General features: G+C 52.8%; 1 long non-coding RNA gene across 1 annotated transcript; it reads left to right on the top strand.

Annotated features, from left to right (window-relative positions):
* Positions 1-6,146: 6,146 nt before the first annotated feature.
* On the top strand, positions 6,147-24,058 carry LOC146543574 (uncharacterized). The gene is made up of 3 exons (XR_014885890.1): positions 6,147-6,883; positions 11,765-22,953; positions 23,229-24,058. It is a non-coding gene; the product is annotated as an uncharacterized LOC146543574 (long non-coding RNA).
* Positions 24,059-25,520: the final 1,462 nt, after the last annotated feature.

Genomic DNA, 25,520 nt, shown 5'->3' with positions numbered 1-25,520 from the left:
GCCTCCCTTTCTCTTCATTAGCTGCATTAGCTTGCATTAACACCTTTTAATATCTTTTTAAAATCTTGTTCAATTTACTTTCTTTAATCTTATCCTTTCCCAGAGTGTTACATCACTTTGATCCTCATCTTCTTCTTTTCTTTGATGACAACTTTGAGTTTAATTTGTATTTGAATTGAAATGGAAATTTCCTAATTCCCCAGAATTCAACGTGCGTTTTGCACAGGTTTGGCATCTGCGTTGGCACCGGTGCTGCTGGGGTGGGAGGGAGGGCAAGAATCCACACTGCTGCCCTGAAACACGGCCCGAGTCTCTCAGCCCTCTGTGCACACACAGAATCTGCTTGCTGTCCAATGCCTCGAGGGTTGCAGGTGAGGTTAATGAAGGTGATTCTCAGGCGCCCAGTGCTGGGTGCTTTCTGTCCTGGTGCTGAGCCACGCTCAGCATGGTGCAGCTCAGTGCAGCACAGTGCAGCAGGCTTCTCCTTGGGGTGCAAAGCTCCTCTCTTTCCCCACCAGCCAGGCACAGCACCCACAAGCAGTGCCGGGAAGGGGCTCATGGGCACAAGGCCGTGTATTGCCCTGCAGACAGCAGCAGAGGATGCTTGGTGAGCCTCCAAAGGGACGGCAGAGAAGCAGGGGGACGCAGGGCTCTCCCCACGCCCTGGCAATGGGCTCAGTGCTGGAGCCTGCTTGCTGTTGTTTGTTCCAATGACCTGAAGGTAACAAGGAGTGCTGGCCCCGTTTCTCCAGGAGCAGCACCTGGGAACTGCTAGCAGTCCCAGCCCTGCCTACACCCATGAGCTCAGAGTGAGTAACATCTCTCCTTGCCTTTACTCTCACGCTGGGTGTTGGGGAGCAGCGATGTTTCTTGCAGTGCTCGGGGCCCTTTGCTGCCCTCTGACACCCAGGTTTGGCTGCTCTGCTCCTGCTCAGTGCTGAGCATTGCTGTGCTCTGCTCCAGGCCTGGCTGTGTTTGTTCTGGTTACCCTGTGGCCCTGTAATAAGTTGACATTCTTGCTGTTAAGTCACCTCAGCACCACCTTAACCTCAGTGCTTCCCAAATTATTTGGTCTTTAATTACAAACTCTCTGTGATGTTGATACACAGCCTCAACCTGCGCTTGAATTTGCAACATGGGGATCTCAGTGCCCGTGGTGTGGGGTCACAAAGCATCTTCCTGCAGCACGTGGTGCACAGCCGGGCTGCTCATCCCTTGTACCCAGCAATGGGAGCTCCTGCAAGCCTCCAGCTGGGGCGTGAGGGCAGAGCACTGCAGGCTCTCGTTAGCCGTGGCTCACAGCCATCCCCGCTTCTTGCTGCTTTTCCTTCTTGCTTTTCACACAGACAACGTGAGGCTAACTGTAATGAGAACTGAGTGCCTGCATTACAAGGCCAGAAAGGTTTATTGCTTTCTCTTTGCAATTAAATTAAACTTCAGCACTGGACGCTCAGGGTGCATCTGGGTGGTTAATGAGTTTTCCATGGCTGCCGTCTCCACCACGCCCGCACCTCCCAGCTCCTGCCTGCTCCCCATGGCCGTGGCTGACTCCATCCCCTGCAGCTCTGTGGCTGCTGGGACAGTCTCATCTCATTAAGCTGAGCAGGTGCTCGCAAAAGCGGCTGTTAATCGTGCGTGCAGACCACTTTTCTCCCTGGTGGTCTCCTCTTGCTGCTCCTGGTCCATCCCTAGTGCACGGGTGCTGCTTCGTGCACCTCTGCAGCCTCCTGCAATGGCGCTGTACCTGATGCAAATCACCTGCAGAGGCCTTTGCTGGGGGAAGCAAGAAGCTCAGTGTGCACACAGCTGAGAGGTGCATATCCAGCTGACTCACAGGCTGATGCACAGTGTGGCACTCAGGGGACAGGACGCATGCAGGTAGCAGAAGTGCTGGTCTGCTGCAGCAAGCAGGAGCTGTGTGCTGGCAGGGGCACGGCATGCTCCCCGCAGCCCTCCCTGCAGGAGGCAGCAGCATGCGTCTGTTTGCGTGCCTCATTGCAGCACGCCTTGAGGCAGCAGGCCTTGTTGCAAGCGGGGAGATGCCATGCAAAGGCTGAGTCCCCAGTGGGCTCTGTAGTGCCACTGGGCTGGGGTGATGTCCAGCTCTGCACACGGGGACACACGGGGCTGAGTGGCCCTTCCAGAAGTGCAGGTAAATGACATCTCATGTCTCCCAATGGGAGAGATGGGGAAAGCGTTCTGAATCCTTATTTGGGCTTAGAGCACAATAAATCAGCTTACTCTTTAGAAAGAGTCAGATTAATATTGTTAAGACTTTATTCCTGATGCTCTTCATCAGAGCACTTGGTATCTATTAAAAACAAGCTGACGTGGATTTTAATAACACTGGAGATGAATCATGTTTTTCTAGGCACTCCACGCAGTCCTCCTTGAGCCCAAAAGAAGCGATGTTGATTGATAGGTTATTCACAGGATGGATTTCTTGATTGATACAAATATTTTCTTTCTGGGCATGCATTTGCGAGGCCTTTCAAATCAGTAGCTTTTAACACAGGGGAAACATCCTGCCCCTGGGCTGCTGGGCTGTGTGCCTGGGGCTGTGCAGGTGGTGCCTCTTGGACACAGGGTGTCCCCGGACTGGTAGCATCTCCTGGCTGCGCAGTGCCTCCTGGACACATGGAATCTCCTGGGCACATGATGTCTCCTGGATACAGTGATGTCTCCTGGACACCTGGTTTCTCCTGGGCACACCATGGCTCCTGAATGCAGTGATGTCTCCTGGACACATGGTGTCTCCTGGGTATGTGATGTCTCCTGGACACAGTTTCTCCTGGGCGTGGTATTTCCTGGACACAGGGTATCTCCTGGGCACACCATGGCTCCTGAATACAGTGATGTCTCCTGGACACAGGGTATCTCCTGGGCACACGTATCTCCTGGGCACACTCAGCAGAAGCACCCTGTAAGCCTGTCCCTGTGTTGGGCTGAGCACTTCTCACCTCTTCTGCTGTCACTGGATGACAGTGCTGGGAGCTGAGGATGTCTCCAATCCCAGATGCCTCCGCTGGACTCAGCACTGCTTGGGGCAGCGAGCATTAGGGCTGTGCCGTGGGATACAGGCCGGCTGCTGGTCATTTAGCACAGGTCTTACACTGCGTGCTGCACAGCTCCTTCCTCACAGTTTCATTTCTGAGCAGCTGTGTTGTATTTTTGTGCTCCGTGGTATTTCTCTCATGGTTTCCAATAAAAGCAGAAAAGGAATCCAAAAACTTTCCACAGCCAGCTTTAATTACTTTCTAGATCTGAAGAACAAAGAGCTCAAAGGTGTTGAGGACCACTTCAAATTAAAACTCTGCTTGCAGGGGAAGTGATGATGGGGGGGTTGGCCAAGCAGCTGTGAGGGGAAAATGTGCATGGTCTTCTCGTGCTTGATCAGCAAGCAGTGAGCTGTGCTGGAGGATGTCTGCCCTGAGAAGGTGGTTTCACTTCAGAGCTCTGAGCACAAGAATAATGAATATTACCCTTTATTAAATCCATTTTTTTGTTGTTGTTGTTGCTTATAACTTTGCATTTAGCTCAGGGGGAAAGCTTTCTGTGGTCAGCGTCTGCGTCGGGCTGAAACTTTGTGTTTGGGAAGTTTGGGCTAAAACAAGGCAACCACATCTGAGAGCCACGGGAGGGAAGCAGTCTGCTTTGACGTGTTTGAAAAGCAAAAGACAGTGCACACAGTGGGCTGCTGGGCTGCAATCCACACAGGCTACATGGGACGTGATCTGCATGGGCTGCACACAGATGGAATGCAGTGCTGGGGCGCAGGGCCATTAGCTGCCAGGTGTGTGCTGCCTCTGAGGCTGTTCTGCACTCATGCACATAGCAAGCAGAGAAAGTTGCTCCCAAATGCCCATCTCCATCAGCCAGAAGCAAGCACCACCAAGAATAAACCCGTTTGTTGCTAGGGGTTAATCTTGGGGTGATGCACTGCAGCTGTGTGGGTGATGTTGAGATTCAAAGCATCTGTCCCATTTCTTTAGCTCCTGGGGGGAGGAGTTTCTCATGGCTCTGCATTCCCCTCTGAGTCGTCTCCCTTTTGCAATGCCTTTCTATGAGTGTTGCAATAAGAAGCTGCTGAAAATGCAGGCGTTCTTTCTGTGGCTGTGAGATGCCCCTATCAGTGATGACTCTGCTTCATCACCCTTTGGGAGCCCCCACCTGCAAACCATAGCTCTTTGGGCCTGCAGCACCTTTAGCACAGAGGCCAGAGCAATCTGAGCTGAAACGTGCCCAGGATTGAGCAGAGCACCCCCAAGGACAGTGTGGGTCAGAAGTGGTGAGATTCCCTCCAGGCAATCAAATGGAGGCAGGTGGGTCAATTCCATCCTTTGGCCTGGGGGCTCTGAGGTTGCTCCTTGTGACATGGGAGGATCCCAGCATCGGTGTCATTGCTGCTCTGTTGCATTTCTGTTGGACGAAGCCATCCCTGGCATGAAAATCTGTGCTGCTGTTTCCACTGGGTTCTGTTGGCAGCTGGGTTCTGCAGCAGTGCGTGGAGCTGGCAGCTGAGGGTGGGGGTGCTCACGCTGCACCCATGCAGGAGCACGTTGCTGATATTGGGCTTATCTCGCTGTCCCAGGCTCCTCTTCCTTTCTCTGCTGCAGTTTGGCCTTGCGGAGGCACAAAAGCTCTTTCCCAGTCAAACATGAGCAGTTCCTTCTGGGCTCTCCGCATATGCGGCACCGCATTCATCTCAGAGGCTCTCGGAGCAAGAAGCCATTGCTGTGCAGATATTTAAATGGAAATCTGGTTGGGTTATTAAGCACAGAGCAGCAAATTTATTCTGGTCATTTATTATTGATCGGTAACATGACATTATTTTAATAGCATGCTCTGATCCTGCTGCAGCACAGCGGGTGGGGATGGCAGTGAGCTCAGGGGACCCAGAGCTGTTCTCTGGGTTTCTGCAGGCTGGGGCTGCTCTCAGAGCCCACCTGCAACCCCAGGTGCAGCCATTCCCACCCTCGAGCCCCCAGTGCTCACCAGTAGCCACGCAACCCGCCAGGCTGCAAACAGGCTGTGCGGTGGCTGTCTGGGACCGTGTGGGAAATGTGACTGTTGTTGGGGCCGTTGTGTGGGTGAGGGATCGTGCATGGGCTCCTCTTGAGGCAAAAGAAGGAGAAATTGCATGGGATATCCAGGCGCAGGGAGCCCTCTGGCCCTGCTGAACGGTGCTAATCAACTCACAAAGCCCTGCTGGAATAATCGCACCCTATGCCTCAGTGTGGCTGCTGCTCCGTGCAGCACTCAGCTCTGCACTGCTGAGCACTGCAGGGCTGCTTCTGCCCCACGTTGTGGCTGTGGATGAGCCCCCGGTGCCCAACCATCACGGCCGTGCTGGGCTGGGCCCTGCAGAGCTCCCGGCTCTGCTCAGTGTGCCGCTCCATCCCCGTGCAGCTCTGCGCGGAGTTTGCTCCGGGTGATGATGGAGAGGGTTGTGGAAATGAAAAGGAATATTTTCTCTTTGAAAAGGAGAGGGAGCGTGCCTGCTGTGTTAAACCAGAGAGCGGGGTGTGAAAAAGCAGCGCGCGGGTGATGAGAAGCTTCCTGCAAACTCGTCCCATGTAATTGGGATGAGAGCTGCTCTGCACCGCATGGTGATGGTCGTCACAGGGGGGAATGTGTGCACACAGCCATGGAGCTGCTGGAACACCACTACCAGCCCCTGCTCAGGCCATCAGAAATTAAAGAGATGCCGTTAATCCGAGCTGGAAATAAAGCAGGACACACAGACTCGTCGGGTGGGTCCGGAGCGCTTCTGGTGTCGGCTTCAATTGGAATAAACAAGTGGTGTTTGCCTGCGCCGGGCTATGGGAGCGAAGCACATTGCTGGGAGAGAGCGGCTGCCGCGCTCCCCTGTGAGCACCACTTGCCCAATTCCTGCTTGTTTTTAAACACAGGCGGTTGTGAAACTGAGAGGGTACTCAGGGGTACTCATTACCACTTCTTCTTTGCGAGAGTTTGCCTCTAATGCCCATAAAAACACCACTTGCTCTCACGAGGGATTCCACGTTAAATATTCAGGGCAGATTACAGCGAGAACCACGCAGGAGAAGGAAGGGAGGAAAAAAAAAAGTGTATAAACTGTTGGGTTTCTTTAATGATGGAGCAAAAAAGGTTAATGTGGTTGGAGGGGGGGGCTGGGGGTGGTGCTGCCAGCTGCAGTGTGAAAACTTGAAGGAAGGGGTGGTGGGGGCTGCTGTGCTGGAGGTGTGGGCTGCCCATGGAGCCAGGTTTGCTCGCTGCTGTTCGGAGATGCAGTGCTTGTGTGGGGCAGGGCAGCCCCGAGGCGGGGCCTGGAGCTGCTCTGTGATGTGCTGTGTTATAGCTGCACATGGGCACGATGTCACTGCTTTGTCACCCGGCCCTGAGTTCAGATGGAGGCCTGTGGCTCCTGGTGCCCACATTGCTCCGGAGAACACAGAGCATCCCTGCTCACAGCTGAGCACTGGGATGTGGCTTTGCTGCTGGTGCAGGTTTTCCCCGGTGATTCAGTGCCACAGTAAAACAATTCAGAAGCCATCAAAGCCCCCGAGAGGGCAGTTCCGCTGTGCAGATGACACCTCCCCCAGGAACTGGGCTGTTTCTCTCCTACATTCTTCTCCTGTGTCATTGTTTTTCTCCATCTAACTGCAGAGTGCAGCCCTGTCTGGCATTGAAGCAGTGCTGTGGGTCGCTGTGCGCAGCCCCCAGCAGCCCTGTGCCCACAGCACCTCCCGTGGGGGATGCTGGCCTCGTGCAGGGGCAGCTGGGAGCTGGGCTCAGTGTCCTGCGGGGCCTGCAATAACTTGGGGTTTTCTCCCCCTCTCCCAGTGCCCAGCTGCTGCCTTTCCCCATGCCAGCAGCACCTGTAGGCTCTGAAGCGGAGTTGGTGAGTCACGAGCCACCCACATTGAGTGCGTAGTAACCAACAGGGGAAAAGTGCTGGCTTTCAACACCCCGCATGCTGGGAGGGTTACCTGCTGCTGTGCCTGCCCAGCCCCGCGCCTGTGGGAAGAGATGCCTGAGAGCGTGGCAGCCCCTGCCCTGGCACTGCCAGAGATGGAGCCCATCCCACCCTGCAAAGTGGGGGTGCTGGGAGGGGGCACTGCTTTGCGTTGCTTTGCACTGCTTTGTGCTGCTGGCGGTGCTGCACACGGAGGAGATGCGGCCTGTCTGTCTCAGCTCAGCGCAGGCAGGTGCTGGCACACGTGGCCCCGAGGAGCACCGTGGGTCGCTGTGGTTTCGTGCTCGTAAGCAAATGGATTTGTGGCTTCAGCCGATTGACTCAGAGCTGAAATGTTACTTGGCGAGCGGAGGAGAACTGCCACCCCCAGCACTGCTCTGTGCAGCCGCGTCGGCACATCACGAGCAGCAGTTTAAGGCAGGATGTGGCCGTGGTTTCTTTTCTTTTTTTTTTTTTTTTCTTTTTTTTTGATGGGGGCTTTTTTTTTTTTTTCCCCTTCAAACCAAGATCCCCTCTAAAGAAAACAAACCTCTGTGGCCTGGTGCTGGCCTGGGGGATGTGCTGCACTGCGTGAGGGGTGGAAGCAGTTGTGCTGGAGCTGCTCCTGCAGGGAGAGCAGGTCCTGATCCTGCCTCACCATGGCTGCGGATGGGGATCCTCCAGGATGGGGAAAGGGATGGAGCTGGGGTTGTGGATGGGTTTTGAGATCCAATGGGGGTAGGGATGGGGATGGAGGTTGGGATGGCAGTCCCACTTCCCAGGACATGGGGATCGCAGCGTGGGAGGGGACCTGCGGCTGCTCGAGGCCTCACCGGAGCAGCGCTGGTTTCTGGTGAGTCATTTGGGAACTCGTCCCGGTACAAACACGGCCCTGCACCCCGGGGATCGTGCCTGGGGCCTCGCTGCTGCCTGGTGCTGAAATGAATAAATCCTGCCCACGAAATGAACAAACGCTGCCCTGCAGCCCTGTGCGTCCGGCGTGTGGGAGCTGCTCTGTCAGTGCGACGGCTGCAGGCTCTGCCTGTGCCCTCGTGGGTCTGAGGACAAAAAACGGTTGTTTTGGGGTGAAAGCAACTCATTTTCACTCCTCTCTTCCAATGAAGGCTGTGCTGCGTTTTCTTGGCCTGTGGCAGGCAGGCGGGTTTTGCAGAGCTGGAGCACAGGGGTGGCAGGGGAAGGCATTGAGGCAGCGGTGGCAGTTTGCAAACCACAACGGAACCCCACAGAGCTGTGCTGCCCCACGGCCCGGGGGGGGTCTGTGAAACTGCAGCCGTTTGTGCAGGAGCTGAGCTGGGGGGGCGGAAATCCAGGACTGGGAGCCAAGCTGGCTGCAGGTAAGAGTGGTGGGGACAGGACAGGCTGCCCTCAGCCACCATTGCCATACGCTCAGGGTGTGGGCCTCTCTGTCCGCGCCCAGCTGGCTCTGTCAGGCCACAGAAGCCCAAGTTGTCCCTCTCAGAAAGGCTGTTCCTCATGCGCGGGTCGATGCCATTTGCAGGCAGGTGTGAGCTTGCGGCCTGGTTGCTGATGAAACAGGAGTGAGGTCTGTGCTTGTCCCAGGTGCAGCCAAATTCCCTGTGCCCCATCGTGTGCCTGGCTGCCCCTCTTTACCCACCCCTGCTGTGCCCCATCACCACCTTACATCTTCGCTGCTGCTTTTTCCCAGCTTGCTCCTTGCCCACGTGCCACAGGAGCTCCCTGAGCCGCTCCCCATGACCCCGTGCAGGGCTCCATCCCCTTCATCACGCCGGGGAAACTGCCGGTAATCGGGAAGGAAGTGGTTTGTGGAAGGGTGACAGTGATGAGCTGGCTCAGAAGTGTGGCTATGGCTTGAGGTTTCTGCTCTGGAAAGCTGACTAATTTCCACCAGAAGTGAGGCCACAAGAAAAAAAAGTCCCTAGAGATGGCTGTGCTGCTGACCTTTTGACATGGGCGCTGGAAGGGGCCGAATGGCTCAGTGGTGCAGGCATGCCCATTGCTTGCCTCCTGTTCCATTGGGATGCATTTCCATCTCCTGCTTTCAGGGTTCCTTTGGCTTTTCCCCACTAGGACCATATGTTTCCCTAAAGGCTTTGTCTCTGTAGCCTGCAAATATCATCATCTAACACACAAAATCTCCTTTTTAGTTTCTGTGGGCACAAACACCCGCAAATGAGATGGCTTTGGCATGGGGAGAATGCTCAAAAAAAAAAAAAAAAAAAAAAAAAAAAAAAAAAAACCATCCAAATGCCTGCTGAAATGTGTTCTCTTTCTTTGTGCAAAGAGGGGGGATTGTATAAGGGAGCAATGAAAGGCCCCAGTGATGTCTCTGTAGGGCTGGAAAGGCAGACCCCAGCAACAGATGAGGCCCTGCAAATTCCTTCCCTCAATGCAATTGAGTCTCACGGGTGGCAGGATGCAATTTGTGTTTGAGTTTGGCTTTCTAGTGAAACTCTTGGCTTGTCACTCTCAAGGCACAACAAGCTCCTTAAATAGCAGGCTAAATTTCTCCACCTAGCCTAAAAAAATAAAACAGTACTCTGCCAAATGAAAGGACATATTCCAGTATTCTTTGTTGTTGCAACAAATTGGGTGGATACTGTCAGACTTCTGCGTTCTGGGAATACTTCCAGAGCCTCTCTTTGTGTGCAAGTCGGTTACCATGTAATTGTCAACTTAAATTGCAGTGTTGGATAACTCCGCTTCGGCTGTAAGCTAATCTGCCTTGCTGGTGCCTTTGCCCGCAGCGTGTGGGCAGAGAGCTGCACTGCTTCTCCTGCATGGGGCTGTGGGCACCCATGGGTGGGGGGCCATGTCACGCTGGGGCAGCGTTGCACTGGGGCAGCGTTGCAGTAGGCAGTGTTGCATCGGAGAAATATCATGTTGGGGCAGTGTTGCTCTGGGGCAGTGTTGCATGGGAGCGATGTCATGTTGGGGCGATGTTGCATTGGAGCCCTTGTGCCATGGGTGATGGCCTCTTGGCTAAAGCCCTGCCCAGCACTGAGAGCTTCGGATCCTGCTTGTGTGGTTGGGGCTGTCCCAGGCGTGGCCCCGTGCCCCACATGCCTCTGTCTGCGGTGGAGGAGAGATAAAAGGTTGCTTTCGATGCGGTGGGAATCGTGTTCACCCTCTTCCTTCCCCTTTCGAATTGGCAGCTCATTTTGTTGTGTTTGTTTTAGCCTGAATCCCAATGACAATTAGAGCTAGAAGGCTAGATTAAGCTGTTTTTACTTGTTTTCTTTCTCGCTTTGATTTCCACCTCCTCCAAATTCTTAATCCTACTGAATATTTCATCTCTTGTAACTCTGTCAATTGAAGGTCCCCCAGCGGGACGCACAGGACCAGCACTATTAGAGCTGCTTTGCTGCAGCTGATGCTGCTCAGCGCTGGGCTGAGTTTGTTGCGCAATTTATTTCAGACGAGCAAACCACAGCATCCGCTGCAGCATCAACTGCACGGGCAGCCTGGGAACGGGGCTGTGCAGCAAACGAGAACTTCGGTGGCTGATGAGAAAGCAGAGCACCCCTCGTTCCCAGCCCGCTCCTCCTCCCGCTGCACGCAATGGTTGCAGGTGGGAACCTCCCGCAGCGCCGTGGTGCCACCGCAGCCATAGGAAACGTGCTGCTGGGGTTGGCTGCTGCTGGGGGTCCCTTCTGCTGGTTGGTGTGGGGCGCAGAGCTGGGGATGTTGCCTTCCTGTTCACCATTCCCCAGCAGAAATCACACTTACAGCTTTTTTTTTTTTTTCTTTTTTTCTTTTTTTTTTTCTCCTGTGACAGTGCTTTCCAAGGTGCTCTCGGATTTGCTGGGGTTGACTTTTCTTTTTTGCTGTTAACTTGAAAGTTTTGACAAAAATTTTCAGTAGGAAACTTCACTCATGTCAAAAAGGCATTTCCCAGCCTGAACTGCTCTGGGCCAGCTCTGCTCAGGGCTGCCTATCCCAATAGATGCTTCCGCACTTCTGCTACCTCGTGCTGCCTGGAGAAAGGCTGTGCGTGGGGTCAGCAGGGCGCTCTGCCTTTTGCCCCACAGAGCACTCAACAATATCCCTAGCAGTGCACAGGGACGCTCCCCCAGGAGGAATGGAGCTGCTCACGCATTTCACCACCTCCAACACGAAGCAGGGCTGCAGCAGCTCTGCCAGCAGCTCACCAACACTTGCAAAGCTTTGGCGCTCCTCACCTGCTCTGCTCCTTATCGAGAGCCCCGAGGTGGCTGCAGCCCGAATGGAATTGCCAGCAACTGGCTCCAAGTGCTGCTGCCAAGGGAGCGGCAGTGGCATATGTTTGCTCTCAGAGCAAGGTTACAGTCTTGACTCATTAGAAGTTCCTCTCCTCCTTTTGGGGCATATGTGGAAGTGCTGGGTGCCAAGCTGGCAGCGCATGGCGGAGCAGGGAGGGCTCTGTGAGGTGCTGGTGTTTGCACTTCTGCCCATGGTTGATCTGCACTGAGAGCAGACGCAGATTTGGTGCAGTGCTGGGGTGCGCGGCTCCGAGGGCAGCTCCCAGCGCTCCTTCACGGCACAGATGTGACTCTGGGTCCAGGTCGGCTCACAGGTCGGTGCCGTAGCAATTGGAGCTGTGTGGGCACTGCACAGAGCTGGGTTATTCTGCACACCCCTCAGTAATGGCATGATGGCTTTGCGGCATCTGCAGCTCATAGTAATGGCTCATTGCTGAACCATAAGTGGTCGTACCGTCCTTGGGATTTATTGCAGGCCGAGGGATTAATTTCCTGAAATATACGGTCATGATGTTGAGGTTAAATTAAGATCTCATTCAAAAGGATTCTTTTTATCATATTTAATTTGTAACCCTTTTTTCTGCAGCCATTTTACAGCTCTTCCTCCCCCTCCCTTCGATGTTCAGTGTCATGTTTCCAGGAAGAATCTTATTTCATGCAGACTAATAGCATTTTTCAGTACAACCTTTTACGGTTCTCCCCGTTCGAGTTTCTCCTGTCTCGGTTGCTCGTACACAACGAGGTCTTAAATCCTCCCTTAGAAAATAGAGACGTTGATGCAAAAGCAACCAGAGCTGCTGGCAGAGCCCAAATCCATCCCTTCTCCTTCCCCACACCCCCTCCAATCTGCTGTAACTAAAAGCCCTTTTACTTCAGAGCAGAGCACGTTGATAGAACACATGTCGGATAAATCCAACAGGACATTTGTACACTGGGCGATAAGTCTATAAAGTGGATCTGGTTCTGCACTGGCCTCACTTTGCCCTCCGTGGTATCATTAGACGGACAGATGGACGGCTGCGCTCAGGGATGCAGGAGGTGGCAATCCTGTTTGCTGGGGTGAGTTTTCCTCCCTCCGCTGAACACCAAAGCCAAGCACACGTGGGCACCTGCGTATGCAGGACAGCACTGCGGGCATGGAGCGCCAGCCCCCAGGTGCTGATCTCTGCCTGGGGGCAACGGGGTGAGTGTGACCCCACGGAGGACAGACCACAGCCCCATGGCACATCCTCCTGCTGCTCCTGAAGGTGGGAGGACAGGCAGCCCTAAAGCTCACCTGGTTTGCAGAGGCTTCTCTGCGCCATGCAGTGCCAACGTGAGGGCCTGGAGGAGGCACACCTGCGTGCAGGGAGCAGCCCAGCCCACCCGCAGCCCACAGCCCTGCCTCGTGCCACCATTTGCTGGTTTGTGCTTCCCTTTTTCCCCCCTCCAGAAGTGCTGATGGACAAGTTGAGTAACCGTATCTGCTCGTTACAGGACATCTTGAGGCTGATTGCGGAGGTCAGGACTCAACTGGAAAGACCGCAACGGGTTGCTGACTGGCATCCACGGCCCAGATAAGATAAAAACAACTGATGACAGCGGGGAAGTGAAACAGTCATCTCAGCACTTGGATTAATGCCCGGCGAGAAGGAAGGGAAAAAAACGAGGAGGGCCGTCAGGGAGGGGAAGGGGGTGGAATACGGATGAGAATAGAAACTCTGGAAAAAAGCTATCAGGAGGCAGCAGAGCTGGGTGTTAAATATTTATGAATTAGCAGCTCTCGTCGTGCCCTGCCTGTGCCGTGTGGGTGCTGCGAGGGGAGGGGGACGAGGTGGCCATGCGGTCGTGGCTGGGCAGCAACAGCACCACGCAGAACAAATGCAGGTGAAGAGGAGAAGGGTAAATGAGGCACTACAAAAACCGCTATTCCAAAAATTCTGCTGAAGAGCAGCGGGGTAATTAAATCATAATTGCTTCTTGCTCAGCTGGAGTGACATTGTGAGTGGCTGAAGGTGGTGAGGAGAGGAAGGGGACGTTTTGCTGCTGCTCCGTTCGCAATGGGGCAGCCCCGAACCTGCTGGGCCCCCAACCCTCTGCCTCCACCCTCTGCTCGGGGCTGGGTGCTGCCTCCTGCTGCATCCCACTCTGTGCTGTGCTGGTACAGCACAGGTGTGTGGCATCCCTGGTGCGAGGAGCTGGTGTGCCAAACCTGAGAGCTTTGGAGGAGCCATTCCCAAGCGTGAGACAAACAGCCTGCAAATCCTGTAAGCATTTAATTACACGGCGGTGTTGTGTAACGTTTAAGGGGCTGATGTGACCTGACAGCACGAAGGACACTTGGGGCTCAAGTTTAAAAACATGAACCTTCCCAGCACGCGGCTCGAGGGCGGGTTTTCTCTTCCCCACCATAACAGCTGCGTTGGGATGAGAGACTCTTCTCAGCTCTGTGGATGTTCTGAGTTCTGCTGGAGTTTCCTCTTTTTTTGTTTCAAAGTCACAAAAACACGTGGTGCATTCCAAAGTGTTTTGGAATGAGGTCCTCCTGCACATGGGTGAGCTGAGCAGCGGTTCAGTGGTAATGCAGGGATGCTGGGACGCAGGGTGCAGGACATTCCCAGGCTGTGGGCTCTGCAGGGGATGCAGCTCTGCAGCCCCTTACCAACCATCCCATCCATTCTGCTGGGAGCTTGAGCAAAACCCACCGTCTTGCTCCCAGTTTAATGGAAAAGAGCATCCCTGCTGTGGTGGGCTGGAGAAGAGCTGTGCTGGAACCACTCGTGGGGAGTTCTGGCCTTTGGCACTGTGAGGGAAGGCTGAGCAGGTTATGCTCCCACCTGGTGTAATTGTTTCTTCAGTAGCTGTCAGGTGAGTCACCAGGCGGTGCTGTGGATGAGGAGCGAGCTGAGGAGCTGCCTGCTGCTGTAGGGCTGGGGATACTGCAGTCTGTCTGACCTGGGCACATCCCCTGAGGAGCTTTGGGAGTGGAAAACTCAGGATTTGTGCTCCTACAAAAGTTTATATATATATAAATATATTACATGTATATATTAAATATATATATATATATATATATAATTCTCTAATCGGAATCACCTGTTGCTCCTCGCCGTCCCTGTTACCATGCAGATGGGTCATCCCTGCCTGGGATCCCAGTGGACACCAGTGGGAGTGCTGTGCCCACAGCTGATCCTGGCACCGGCTGGAAGGCGATGGGAGGAGGAAAAGGGCTCTGGCGACGCAGACAATAAAAAGTCTTTGCGTTCCACTGAAGTTTCTTGAGCAACTGGCATTTGCCCATAAATGTACTTAAGCAGAAAATCACCAGAAAAGTGCTATAATCTGACAGATTTTTCACAGGCTTAAATATTCATGAATTAAAAGAATTGGCAGAATTTTCTACATTATTAGCTTTCAGCATGGCTACGGGAGCAGTTGGTGCACTGGCTGCTCTTCAAAAACTATTAATCTAGTCTGTCATCACAGCAGCCATTTTTTAATTAGCTACTTTGCTGAACGATCTGGTGCAGCAGCGAGACTGGAACATTTACGTGGTATTAAAGTTTTAAAGGTGCCCCTTTCCATTTTTAAGCAAAGTTCTGAACAGCAATAGGGGAAGCGAGGTGGAGGCGGATCGCTCTGCTCCAATGGTTAACTGCTGCTTTTATTTTGGAAAATCACGGCTTGGAATACAGAGCTGCTTCTACGAGGAGGAGAAATTGCATAAAATGAATTGGTTCTCTAAACTGAAGTTCACAGCATTCCTTCCCCATGAAATCAAAAGGAGATGTTTGGAGCCGAAGCGTTCCGTGCGGATCTCATGGAAAATGAGGGGGCATGGCACTGCCTGCGGCGGGCAGCATTTATTGCTGCCAGTCCCACAGGGAGATGGCAACGGGTGGGGGATCTGTGTGTCTGCTGGGCCGAGCTCCAGAGGGCTGGGGTGGACCCTTCCCAGATTGAGAGGCTGGGGTGAGCTGGCTGTCACGGGAGCACAGGGCTGCTTGGGGCCATGCCTGCAGCACTTGTACTCCGTTCTGGCACTGATACCTCAACCCCAGCACTGGTACCCATCCCTGGCAGAGGTCTTGTCTGGGAACAGAGCTGGGTCTGTGCTGGCCTCGTGCTCTGGGTTTCATTAGCCCCATGTGCATCACAGGTCTCAGCCCTGAGCTGCTCCTGGCTCTGGAGGAGGCATTGCTCCCGAACAGCTGGAAACAGCTCCCAAAGCTGGTGTTCAGTGAGCCACGTGCTCTGCCTCGGAGGGTGGACAGCCCAATCCTTCTGTCCCTACTCTCCTCGGTACTGGCTGACGTTAGCCATGGGGAGGATGCTCTCAGCCCCCATCCCAGGTGCTGCAGGTGCTGTGGGCAGGGACCCCACAGTGCCATCCCCAAGGAGACATGTGGTATGCTCAGACCCTGGCCCCAAGCACAGCGGCTTACAGGCATAGCTCTGGGCTTTCCCATCCAAACCTCATCACCCAGACATTGGCACAGTCCCTCCTGAGCTCTGCTTTACTCTCTGTGCCAGAGCTGCTGCTCTCCCGACTTGTTATTTGCATGTGAAAAAGCAGCAAAATTATGTCTCTATGGTGGTTCTAAGAGTGCCGCTTTTTGGCATCAATGGGTGCCTCTCTGATCTGTGCTGCTGGGTCCCAACAGAGCTTTCCTTTGGGCACTGTGATGCCTGTTTCTTGCTGCCTGCAGGGTGAGAAAGGCGTGCTGGAAGTCTAACTTGTTTCTTTCTTTCCCACTGTCATGGAAAGTGAGAACTGTAAAGAAATTGACAGCCCCAATGCCAGTGCTGCACATACAGAGCCTGCAGTGCTGCTCTTTGTACGCCCTTCTGCCATGAGAAGTCGTTTCAAAGGAGGTTTCCCTCTTCCTTGCCTTGATATCATGGAAGGGAACGAGCACTTTTTGGCTGCTGTAAATCTCATATCCTGCACAGAGATCCCAATTCCTAGGAGAAGTGGAGGGGGAAACCCCACTCTATAGCTCCAAGGCAGGAAAAATGGGGAAACATTCCCAGAAAAACTCTTTGCGGTGCCATAATTTTCATGTGGTTTTCTGGGTTTGGATTCCTTGGTGGGTTTTGTCTTCCGTTGGCCATTCCATTCTTCCATTCAGTTCCTTCTGCTCCGGGGCTGGGAAGCCCGAATTGCACCAAGCATCCCTTGCAGGGATGGCAATGGGAGCAGGGGCAGCCTCTGCTGCTGCACTCCATTGCTATGAATTCTTTTTTAATCCTTCATCATTTTTAATACGCAGTCACTTAAATGAGGCACACACCCTTCCTGGCAATTATTAGTAATTGTCCCCTGTGAGTTCTCGAACAAAACACTCTTTATTAATACTTAAAGCTTCTAAAAGCATTGCAGATCAGATGGAGATACTCTATCCAGCGGGCTGCACCATGCACTGCAGCCCGTTAATTAAATTTGCCAGATAGGATTATTTATTAGAAGTATATGCTCAAGATGCTCTTTGAGATGTGGGGCTGTCCCGTGCTTTCTGCTGTGTCATACGCGGCACTGATATTTACATCGTGGGAAAAGTGAGCTTTTCCATTTGGATTCAAATGAACATCTGAGAGAAATGAGTGCCTTCGTGGAGGATGGCCATGCTGAGATCCCACTGCGTGCGGCTCTGCGTGGTTGGAAGGAGCAGGGGAGGAGGAGAGTGTTGCAGTGGGAACAGAGAGGGTGATGGATGGGATGGGGCTGAGATGGAGCTGCTCTGCACCACGGATAGCCCTGCTGCTGGCGGTGCTCAGTGCAGAGCCCCTTGGTGTGAGCTCCAGGAGACCCAAAGGAACTTGCTGCCTATTAAAAAAAAAACAGCTGTATCTCTCCTTGTTTGAACAATGGGGCCATATGTGTTTCTTCTCATTAAAACTATTTTTTTTTTTTTAAAGGAACTCCACTGCAGAAACAAGCGTGGAAACCGACGTAATTAAAGGCTTCTTTTTCCCCAGCCATGGTCCTCTGGTCTTTGAAGAGCGCGGGGATCCCTGCGGAATGCTCTGAACTCTGCAATATTTTGATAGCTGCAATAACAAAATCAAAAGATGCTTTCATGACGAGAGCACCTTGTGTGCATTGCGGCCGCCCCGCTCCCCCCGCACACAGACAGCGTCACGGGGCCCAGAGCTGCATGCAGACAGGAGCTGGATTCCCGTCTGCCTCCTCCGGGGATGGAGCTCTGCAGCCATCGCAACGGGCTCTGGGAGAGGAGCAGTGCTGCTCCCCACTGCACTGCTGTGTGACTCCCATCCACAAACCCTGTGCAGGAGCAATGTGGGGGTGCAGCCCCAGGGCAGGGGCACCTCAGGGGCAGGGAGCTGGTGCTGAATGGCCGCAGCCTTTGCTTTCCTTCCCTTCAAATAGCCACTTTCCTCCACTGGACATGCCTCCAGGATGCTACTCATTCTGAAACCCTCATTAAAACACTCTAATTCCACACTTTTGTTAGATTACCGGCTCATCTGCTCGCAGGAATCCTTCTCTGTGCCTCAGCCATTGAAATCCTCGTTCTGTTCCTGCCACCCCTCGGAGCCGCGGCACCATGCGTGTCCGCTCCACCCGAGCCTTGGCAGTGGGGGCTTTTTGGAATGAGGAAATTGGGGCATTCTGGCAATCGTCAAGCTGGAATCATTAAGCTTTCATCAGGCCAAATTAGGATTTGGAGTCCCGCTGCCCTTCTCGCTCCCTAATTGTGTGCACTCAGCCCTGGCTGTCCCGAGGTTCTGATGTTGGATACTGTCCAGGTCCCATTTTGTCCCTGCGGACCCCAAGCCCACCCCTCTGCCCCATCTCTCCTGTTGTTCTTCAGCACTCCTGGCACAGAGTACACAGGTGCACAGCAGCAGCAATGCACAGACAGCATCTTACCTGCTTCATCCCCTCCTACTCCCGAGGAAGGCAGCAGCAATTCACCATACAGTAGGAATGAATGTGCAGCCCCAGCATCCTTCTGTCCTAAAAGCTACAACACTGAGAAGGGCACAGGGGCACCTGCTCTCCTCTCACCTCCCCGTGCTTTGCGTGGTTTGCACAGGGCTGGGTGGAGGCGGGACCTGCTGGGACTGATGGGGCACACCATGGGCATCCCCTCTGCACTGGGCTGATGGCACTGTGCATGCTGCCAGCGAGCCACGGTGCAAGAAAAGAGCAGAATTTGCATTACTGATCTGATTTCACAGAATTTACCCCTTTTTCCGTGTGTGTGCATGCACTTCCCCACGCTTTCTGAGCTTCCTGCCGCTCAGCTGACAGTGCTGACTTTCCTCCCACTCAAACCACCATAGCACGACAGCCAGCGGGCGGGGATGGATCACAGCTCGCACAGTTTGGGGAGCAAAATTCGCTTTCATCATTCATGATTACTTCCCCCAAACCATCTGAATCCCAACGTATCTGAAATCTGTGTTTCTCCCCAGCCAGCGCTCTGGGGGCGATGCTTTGGGGTCAACGTGGCCACAGACCCAGAGTGCTGATGGCTGTGGGCACTGTCCCCAGTGGAGCAGAGTGCACGTGGGGTGACAGCTTAGGCAGGGGTGGGTGGCACGGATCTCAGTGCTGGCTGCAGTTTCGGTGGCAGCTGAGATGGGCCGTGTGACACTCTGAGAGATTTCGGGGCTTATTGAGGGAGCCCATCCATCCTGGAGCTGAGCACCCCGGGGGCTGCAGACCCCAGTGCAGGTGCCCCCATCCCCATCCCATTGCCCAGCACTGAGCCCTTGCCCTGGCCCAGGGTTGGCACTGCAGCCCTCCGATCTGAACCCTCTGTGTTCTTCAGCCTGTTATCAATTTTCCCACAATGCGCTCGCATGATCCTCTCTCAGACTTAACCACATGGCAACCACATCACATAATGCAATTTCTGTTCTGAGATTATTCATATTTCTTTTTCCCTATTGTTGCTTTGCCAAGTTTTTCTTCTAATTCTGAGAAACCGAATTTAAAAGAGCAGTGTCTCCAGCACAAGGACAGCCGAGGCGGCAGCGCCAGGGATCAGCCCGACAAGTGCGTTCACAGGAGTCACAGTGTGGGGAGCTGCGAAGAAGCAATACAAAAGCCCCTCCAAATGTCTATCTTTATTATATTTCGTTCTCTGGAATGTCTCATCACATGAAATAACAATGCATCCTAGAGAAGACTGCAGACAGGCTCCAGTGAGAGGGCAGATGAGGAGAGGATTGTTTTAGCAGTGGGTTTTCATACGCAATCTGTCATGAATGCCGTTTCCCAATGGAAGGGATGGAGGAGGAATGCCGGGGGCTGGGAGCACCTTCTAATTAATTGCCCTGGGAGCAGCCAGCTGATGGGGTTCTGCACTGAGGGCTGTTGTCCCCCAAAGTGCTGGCAGAGACACGGGATGCATGGGCAGCAAAGAGGGGTTCGGGCTCCCCCAGAGCTTCAGGCTTGCAGGTTGGTTTTGGTCCTCTTGCTTTTGGCTGATGGCTTTGTTTGGACCCAGGATCCCAACTCTGCATCTCTTTTCTGATGGAGCCGGCCTACCTTCATTTTCCCTTCATTTCTGCATCTTTTAATTCTTGAGTCATCATCCATGCTGGCCAGTTTAGCATAAGAAATGAAATTAATTCTCCTTCTCAGGCTCCAAATGTAAATTCGTTTATTAATAATTTAAATAGATTTATTTATGCAGTTTGATATTTTTCAGGTTCAGGGAAGCAGTTCATTTTTCTCGTGGTGATGATCAGCAGACACCATCATTAGGCTCTTCTTCCCCATCCTCCTCTCCCAGCCCAGCCTATGGAACAAGGGAAGGATTGGGGCCTCTGCGTCCTGCAGGCCTCCCATCAGCTGACGTCAGGAAATAATTCATTCTACCTTATCTCCTCTCTGCTTCGGACATCTCCCCAAAAAAGGCTTGGATTTGCCTTCCTACCATTTCCAGTTACCCCCACACAAAGAGTTTCAGTCAACTGTGCTGAGCCTCCATGGAAAACGGCAGCTTTGCTTTATAGTGTTAGCTGAAAAATGGCTTTTTTAGGTCTCAGTGTTGATGAAAGATGAGGAGTGGGATGAGGTGCTGGAACAGGCCGCCCAGAGAGGCTGTGGATGCCCCATCCCTGGAGGTGTTCAAGGCCAGGTTGGTTGGGCCCTGGGCAGCCTGGTCTAGTGTTAGATATGGAGGTTGGTGGCCCTGCACGCAGCAGGGGGGTTGGAGCTTGAAGATCCTTGAGGTCCCTTCCAACCTGAGCCGTTCTATTGTTTTGTGATTCTACGTGCCCCCTCATCCTCTGCTTTCTCTGCAGAAAGCTGTGGATGCAGAGGGTAGCAGACTTCATTCCCATGCATTCAACTTGCTGTGCTGCATTGGCTCATGAAGCACCACCGTAGGCAAAAGGACCACAGTGCCAAATGGGATCTAAGAGCTCCCCCAGAAGCTCTGGGGGTTGGGTGGCACCGTTGGCAGCAGCTGCATTTGCTGCTGGGATTGAGGGCAGCTGGTGGCCCAGGGCATCTGCGCGACGCAGCCATTGGAAAGTGGCACGGTGAATGTCGACGTGTTAATGGCAGCCACAGCTTTTCATGCCATCCAGATAGGGGTGAGCGGCCAACCTGGCTCCATAGGATGCTGTGGAATATTTTAGGCAAGAATCACATGGGTTTACTTGGAATTAAATGTCCCTGAAATGAAACCCTTTATCTGGAGACCCACAGGCTTTGTGCCCGTCATCCAAGCCCACCTCACGACAGCTCTCTGCACCTGGTTTTCATCTGTGCAATGGGTCCGCCCAGCCCTCTGGTTTGGAATACCACAAAACCCGGGGAATGTTTGACATTTAGATCCATTTCTTTGTGGCTTGGATCCTTCTGAGATGAATGGAGCTTTCTATCAATCTGGATTTGCTTTTCTCCCAACATTCCCCTGCTGAACCCGTCAGGCTCGTGTGAATCCCGCCTGGCTTCACGCTCTGTTACAGAGCTGCAATGCTCTTTCAAAGGCTCTCGGCTTTTTGCCCCAAACTGCCCTGAAGCTCATGCAAACCGGGTGGAGTCAGTGTGGCCTCGGCTCCGGAGGAGCATTTGTTGCTTTGCTGGGTTCAGTGCAGCTGAAGTGCCCCGTGCTGGAGTTGTGCTTCCACCTTACACTTGCTTGTGATGAGATGGAAGACATCAGACGGACAGACAGACAGACAGACAGCCCTCAGACATGCACTGCAGCCTGGCTTTCCCACCATCCAGCTCTTCTTGCTTGCACGAGGTTTTAGCATTTCTCTTTTATCTCAGCCTTCTGAGCTTCAAAGCTGACGTGAAGCCCAGCTGTACCTCGCTGCAGATGGGAGCGGAGCAGCCCGTGCCTCCCGCGTTCATCCTGCAGAACTGGAATTGATTTATTTTGGTTGCAGCAGTAACGACTGCAGTTCCTGGCTGGATGCAAACCAGGCTCTTCAGAGCCCTTTTAGCATATCAGCTCTTAGGGAACTCTTTCCGATGCCACCGTCTTTTGCTTCTGACTGCAAAAGCTTATGCAAATAAAAGCCGCTCTCCCCGTTTGTCTGAATGCCTTTTTCTTTTTGATGGGAAGCGTGGGGAAGTCTGCAAGCATTGTCCCATCAGAAAGCATCAGAAGGTATCTCTGGTGAGTGCTGGCATGGCTCAGACACCCAGTGGGTCTAGCATGGTGTGAGGGCATCTATAGGGAATGCTGCTGCAGTGCAAGGAGCCACGGTGACGTGGCATGGTGACATGGAGTGGTGGCATGGCATGGTGGCATGGAACGGTGGCATGGCATGGTGACACAGAAGGCAACATGGCACGATTCCTTGACATGGCTACATGGCACAGTGACACAGCTTCTAGACGTGGAAGGTGAGATGGTATGGGGCCATGGTTTGGTGACGTGGCAGATCAGCAATTGAAACCCACGTCTTCTCGCAGACACCACTCTGCTTTTGGCTCACGAGCCGATCTGTCAATTAGCAGCCTGTGTATCGACTCCAGCCGCCATGCCCAGAATAGCAGCAGCGAAGTGTGGAAGCATCTATTAAATTTATTTTAAACCACGAGAACTGAGACGCACGTCTGCTCACACGACGGCAGCGCAGCAGGACGCGGTGCTGCGCCTCTCCATGGGCTGCTCTGCACCCTGAGCACAGAACCCAGCAGCACCAGGCAGACCTGAGGGCCGGGAGGTGCGCTGCACACCCCAACTTTTCCTCACTGGCAGGAGGATGTGGGGATGCAGGGCTTTGCTGATGCGCCGGTTTGTTCTCTGCATAATTCCAATTATGTTCGACAATTAATTGCCCGACTGTGGGATCTTAAACAATGTGCTGCATCGATTGGAAGTGTGATAATCTGCTTCTAAATGTGATCTTGCAGCAGATAGGGCTGCCTGGGAAGAGTGGCACGCGATGCCATGTAGAAGGGTTGTTACGCCGAGCTCTGCCAGCCTGGCTCTGGGCTGAGCTTCACGCATGCAGGGCCCTGCTGGGTGTCTGGAGGGCTTTTACAGCAAGGGATATTTTATTGTTTTTTTTTTAATGCAAGTTGTTCTTACAGAAGGCTGATTTGTTCTGGCTTGTTCTATTTTCACGAAAAAGAGCGGTGCCTGTGCTGGTTTAGCCATCCTGGAATCCTAGAGTTACCAAGGTTGGGAAAGACCTCCAAGATCATCCAGTTCAACCTCTATCTGCCACCAATGTTTCTCAGTTCTGAGTTCCTGCTTCAGTATTGCCTTGTGAGAAAACAGAAGGGTGACGTTAAAAGGATTTGAACAATTTCTGGAGGTGTCCCAGCAAAGGCTGAATACATTTTCAGTAATTTATTTATTTTTTTTTTCATTTAAAAATGCATTAGGGTTTGGGGGAACGTGGCAAAGGCAAAGGTGGTGGGATGGAGATGGGGATGGGGAGGGGAGGAGGAGAGGGACGGGAATGGGGATGGAGAGAGGGATGGGGATGGGGATGGGGACCGGCATGGAGCCCTGTGTAGCCGGGGCTCCCAAACCCCCACCGTGGGCAAAGCAGGCTCACTTCCCCATGCAGGGTTTCAGAAAGCCCTTCCCTAATTTATTGGTTTTTCTTTCTCACAGGTGGAGAAATGGAGAGCAGTGCAGCACAGCCTGCTCGCAGACGTGGCTGGCAGGGAAACTTGTGAGAGGACATTGATTTATGATCAAAAGGGAGAAGGCAAAGCAGAATAAAAAGAATACTTAAGACTTAAAAACAGGGAAATCTCGTTTCTTCCTGTGTAGGTGTTACCTGGGAATCTTTCATGTTAAACTTAAATGGAATTAAGAATGAGGGGAAAATCACCCTGGGACTGGCGCGATCCTTGTAGCCCTCTATTAAAATTAATGCCGGCATTGATCTGTACCATTTATTAATAGCCCTGTGCCGGGGGGGGGCTCCTGGTAAACAGCTCGGCGTCCCCAGCCCTCATTGTCACCGCAGCTCCCGGTGATCCCATAATTGGTCCGAGCCGCTCCCATTCAAACCCCGCAGAACCAATTAGCGGCAGCCGGCGCTGACCTGCGGTTTCTATGGCGTGGGGGAAACGAAAGGCTTAAAATGAAAAACCGAGAGCAAAGACCTAAATCTTTTTGGCTGCCTGATTAATAATCCTGTCAGGCCTATCACAGGCACTAAACAGTAATGCTGGTTGCAGCTGAATTTTTTATACTTTCTATTAATCTTTAATGATAGCTTGGTCACCTAGTCTCTTTTATCTTGTCAGATAAATGTATGGTTAACAGGATAATGAGATTTCTAAGGCTCTGTTCTAGCTTACAGCCATGCAGTGCATGGGGTGACCCCTGCCCCTGCCAGGGAGCGGAGCGGAGGTGATGGTAATTGCGGGATGTGCTGGGAATGTATTGGGAGCTGATGGATGGTTTAAACTTTGATTTGGGGTCAGGAGGTCCCCCGGCTCCGCGAGGCAACTGTGGTTTTATTACTTGCAGGATCTGATGGGGATGTAATTAGATTTAGCTATTGCTTTATTAATAAGTAATTGTTCCTACTATCGCTTCAGGTTAGCAAATATATTCTGCTGATAATTTAGAGCATTGATCTGGCTTTATTTATTAATAAGGGGGAATGTATATTTTTGCCTATGGCAAAGAAGAGCACACAGCTCTCTCCGGCCACTTCTCCTGGAGCGAAGGATTTGTTCCTCAGCCATTCCATAATTAACCTCATCATGGGAGCTCTGCGTGCTGCTGGAGGTGCTGGGATACTCTTGTGATCCTGCGGCTGTGGGAGAGAGTGAGAGGACACTGCAGGTTGGGGACGGGGGAACGCTGCGGGTTGGGGTCATGGGGATGCGGTAGGTTGGAGATACAGGGATGGTGTGGGTTGGGAAGGGGGGACACAGAGTTAGGGACATATGGATGCTGAAGGTTGGAGATGTGGGGATGCTGCAGGCTGGGGACACAGGGATGTTGTAGGTTGGAGACATGGGGATGCTGCAGGTCATGAGCATGGGGTTACAGTGGTATACATCAAGCATGGGAAGGACACAGGGCTGGGGAGGGGGCATCAGAGTACTGTGCCCATCCCTCTCCCATGCAGGCAGAAGGAGCTCCTGCACCCAGACGTGTGCTGGGAGTGCGGCTTCACACTGCAGGAAATGCACATAGCCGATCTCTGCAGCCTGCCTTCTCCATTTCCTTTTGCTTTTTTTGTTACTTTCCATAACCCAATGGATCCATGGCAGCACCAGGCACCCCATGCTGCACCCGAGCACACACAGCCCAGGACAGCAGCAGCCATGTGCCACGGTGCAGTGCTGGAGCAGCTTTTTGTTGCTTTCCCACCCATAGGAAGCTCCTTGCATTAATTATGCTACCATGTAGAAAGCTCCGGCCTGTCATATACTTTTCCTTTCTTTTTATCTTTTCTTTTCTTTCTTTTTTTCTCTCTTTTTTTTTTCCCCTTAAGCTCTGTTTTTCATAAAGTGGTCCTAAAATGACACGGAAAGCAGCTGCTTAAGCAATTGTGCCAATTAATGGGTCTCTGAAATTAAAACGCCTACACAGTCTAGATGAGATTTCTCCAGGAGGGAATTCAGCAATTGTCTTCATGATAATCAGGCTTGACTTGTCTTAGCACACATTAATAAAAAAGCAAATGCATTCAAAGAGATGCCCTTTAGTGGAGAATATCCACAATATAGTAATGAGTCTCCAAAAAAAAAAAGGGGGGGGGGTGGTTAGAGTGAGAGATAGGAGCATGGCTGAGCTGCTCAGGCAGCTCCCTGTGAGAGGGAGACTTGGAATTCATGTCATGGACTCAGTGGATTCTCTGCTGCAGCTGCTGCTGTCAAACCCCTCCCCGAGGTGCCCAGCAACCGCAGGGCTGGGGGCTGTGTGCAGTGGGGTTAG

The sequence above is a fragment of the Meleagris gallopavo genome, chromosome 12, assembly GCF_905368555.1.
Source record: "Meleagris gallopavo chromosome 12, MGAL_WU_HG_1.1, whole genome shotgun sequence".
In the NCBI taxonomy this organism is placed as follows: Eukaryota; Metazoa; Chordata; class Aves; order Galliformes; family Phasianidae; genus Meleagris; species Meleagris gallopavo.
This window is presented reverse-complemented; position numbering and strand designations above follow the sequence as displayed.